General features: G+C 44.1%; 2 non-coding genes across 2 annotated transcripts in view; both read left to right on the top strand.

The window, feature by feature from the left end:
* Positions 1 to 1,932, top strand: part of LOC149092722 (small subunit ribosomal RNA) — a 2,170-nt gene extending 238 nt beyond the window's left edge. The window contains exon 1 of the ribosomal RNA XR_016200678.1: positions 1 to 1,932. This exon is cut by the window's left edge and continues 238 nt beyond it. This is a non-coding gene — a ribosomal RNA (small subunit ribosomal RNA).
* A 487-nt stretch (positions 1,933 to 2,419) lies between these two features.
* LOC149092721 (5.8S ribosomal RNA) overlaps positions 2,420 to 2,500 on the top strand; it is a 155-nt gene continuing 74 nt past the window's right edge. The window contains exon 1 of the ribosomal RNA XR_016200659.1: positions 2,420 to 2,500. This exon is cut by the window's right edge and continues 74 nt beyond it. This is a non-coding gene — a ribosomal RNA (5.8S ribosomal RNA).

Raw genomic sequence — 2,500 nt, 5'->3', positions numbered from 1 at the left:
TTATTCACCTAGAACCCTGTTCAGTGATTTCGGTCGCTGTCTAAGGACTAGCAGTGGGGATCTTAGCAACTTCGGTTGCATTTCTTGTGATGACTCTGAATAACTGAGCAAATCGTATGGCCTCTGAGCCGACGATGTATCCCTCAAGCAACTGCCTTATCAACTGTCGATGGTAGGTTATGCGCCTACCATGGTTGTAACGGGTAACGGGGAATTAGGGTTCGATTCCGGAGAGGGAGCCTGAGAAACGGCTACCACATCTAAGGAAGGCAGCAGGCGCGCAAATTACACAATCCCAGTACGGGGATGTAGTGACGAAAAATAACAATACGGGACTCTATTGAGGCCCCGTAATTGGAATGAGTACAATTTAAATCCTTTAACGAGGATCTATTGGAGGGCAAGTCTGGTGCCAGCAGCCGCGGTAATTCCAGCTCCAATAGCGTATATTAAAGTTGCTGCGGTTAAAAAGCTCGTAGTTGGATTTCAGTCGAACCTATGGGGTCCACTGATTAAAGGGTTAGATGGTGATGTTAGGTTTCTTGCTTGTGTCTACGGATGCTTGCTTGAACCTTCATTCCTCTTTCCTGGTGGTTACATTCATAGTGTTTAGACAGAAAATTGCTCGATATTTGCTATCAATGCTCTTTACCGAGTGTTGATTCAAGCGATCGAGACTTTTACCTTGAAAAAATCAGAGTGCTCAAAGCAGGCGTCCAAAACCTCGAAAGAGGTGCCTAAAAACGGTATGGTCAACCATCTATATGATGCGTACCACTACCTTAACTTGAATGATCTTGCATGGAATAATGGAATAGGACCTTGGTTCTATTTTGTTGGTCTTAAGAATCCAAGGTAATGATTAAGAGGGACAGACGGGGGCATTTGTATTGCGGCGCTAGAGGTGAAATTCTTGGACCGTCGCAAGACAAACTACAGCGAAAGCATTTGCCAAGAATGTTTTCATTAATCAAGAACGAAAGTTAGAGGTTCGAAGGCGATCAGATACCGCCCTAGTTCTAACCATAAACGATGCCAACCAGCGATCATTCTGAGTAACTAATTTCATGACTCGAATGGAAGCTTCCGGGAAACCAAAGTTTTTGGGTTCCGGGGGAAGTATGGTTGCAAAGCTGAAACTTAAAGGAATTGACGGAAGGGCACCACCAGGAGTGGAGCTTGCGGCTTAATTTGACTCAACACGGGAAAACTCACCCGGCCCGGACACTGAGAGGATTGACAGATTGAGAGCTCTTTCTTGATTCAGTGGGTGGTGGTGCATGGCCGTTCTTAGTTGGTGGAGTGATTTGTCTGGTTAATTCCGATAACGAACGAGACTCTAGCCTACTAAATAGACTTGCAGTTTACACTGCAGTACTCCCCCTTAGTCAACCTGTGGGTGGTAGTATCTCTTGATGGTTTCGGCTGTTGAGGGCTCTGCTGCTATTAGCCTACAGAATTGGCTAGGGTAAGGATGCTGTAGCACTGTAAGGACTTCTTAGAGGGACAAGCGGCGCTCGCAGCCGCACGAAACAGAGCAATAACAGGTCTGTGATGCCCTTAGATGTCCGGGGCCGCACGCGTGCTACACTGAAGTGGTCATCGTGCATACTGTTTCCTGCTCCGAAAGGAGTGGGTAACCGCTTGAACCCATTTCGTGATGGGGATTGGGCATTGTAATTATTGCCCATGAACGAGGAATTCCCAGTAAGCGTGAGTCATTAGCTTGCGTTGATTACGTCCCTGCCCTTTGTACACACCGCCCGTCGCTACTACCGATTGAATGATTTAGTGAGGACTTCGGACTGGTCAATCCAGACCATTGGGAAACTAGTGGTCGGATTGTGCTGGAAAGATGTTCAAACTTGATCATTTAGAGGAAGTAAAAGTCGTAACAAGGTTTCCGTAGGTGAACCTGCGGAAGGATCATTAACGTATTACCCTCTTATTATAAGAGAAATACAACCTTCAAACAATCAAACACTCTGCATAGTGATATTGTAGATGCTAATATGGTGAATGCAATTGAATTGTATTTGCATTAGAGTCGCAATTGTGAATGTTTATTGCAAACATTTAGCCATTGCAACATGATTCTAATTTGCATTACATTCGTTCATTCATACATCCATCTTTCATTATCCAATGCAACAAAGAGTGAGGGTTATCTAACGATAGCCATAATTTCTTTTGCAAAACAATTGTAGTTTATAATGAAAAGCCTGTCTTGCTACATACTTGGTACCTGATCAAGTCTTCAGCTTATGCTGACGGCAAGGTTTAAAGAAGGAAGTTTTACACTTCTTCGCCTAACTAAGTAAAGACAACTATGGTTTTTATAAACTGCATACAATTGTTTTCAAACCCTCTCAATGCAGATTTAGGATACTTATTAAAAGTCCCACGGTGGCAAAGATACATCTTCAAGCGGTGGATCACTCGAATTACCAATCGATGAAGAACGTAGCTAGCTACGATAATCGGTGCGAATTGCAGGACA

The sequence above is a fragment of the Tetranychus urticae genome, unplaced genomic scaffold (assembly GCF_039701765.1).
Source record: "Tetranychus urticae isolate SD_2017Ah unplaced genomic scaffold, NJAU_TeUrti_SD_1.0 Scaffold_6, whole genome shotgun sequence".
Lineage (NCBI taxonomy): Eukaryota > Metazoa > Arthropoda > Arachnida > Trombidiformes > Tetranychidae > Tetranychus > Tetranychus urticae.
This window is presented reverse-complemented; position numbering and strand designations above follow the sequence as displayed.